The sequence below is a fragment of the Nestor notabilis genome, unplaced genomic scaffold, assembly GCF_000696875.1.
Source record: "Nestor notabilis isolate BGI_N333 unplaced genomic scaffold, ASM69687v1 scaffold27020, whole genome shotgun sequence".
NCBI classification, from domain to species: Eukaryota; Metazoa; Chordata; class Aves; order Psittaciformes; family Psittacidae; genus Nestor; species Nestor notabilis.
Genome location: NW_009912880.1, coordinates 1 through 251, shown reverse-complemented (window position 1 = coordinate 251; position 251 = coordinate 1).

Genomic DNA, 251 nt, shown 5'->3' with positions numbered 1-251 from the left:
TCCTGCCTCACATCCCTAAGCCCCCTGGGCAGTGAAACGCTGCATTCCCTGCCCCAGCCTTGCGTACCGTGTTCGCTACAGAGCTGCTGCCTGCGCCAGACCCTGCCTGCGAGCGCTTCCCAGCGCCTGCCCGCGCTGCCCGCACCTCACCGCGGAGCCGGGCAGGGGTGTCCTTTGCACGCTCAGCGCTGTGGAGCTAGGGAGGCTTGGACCAGACGTGCAAACAGGGCAGAAGTCCCCTTACAGGACCT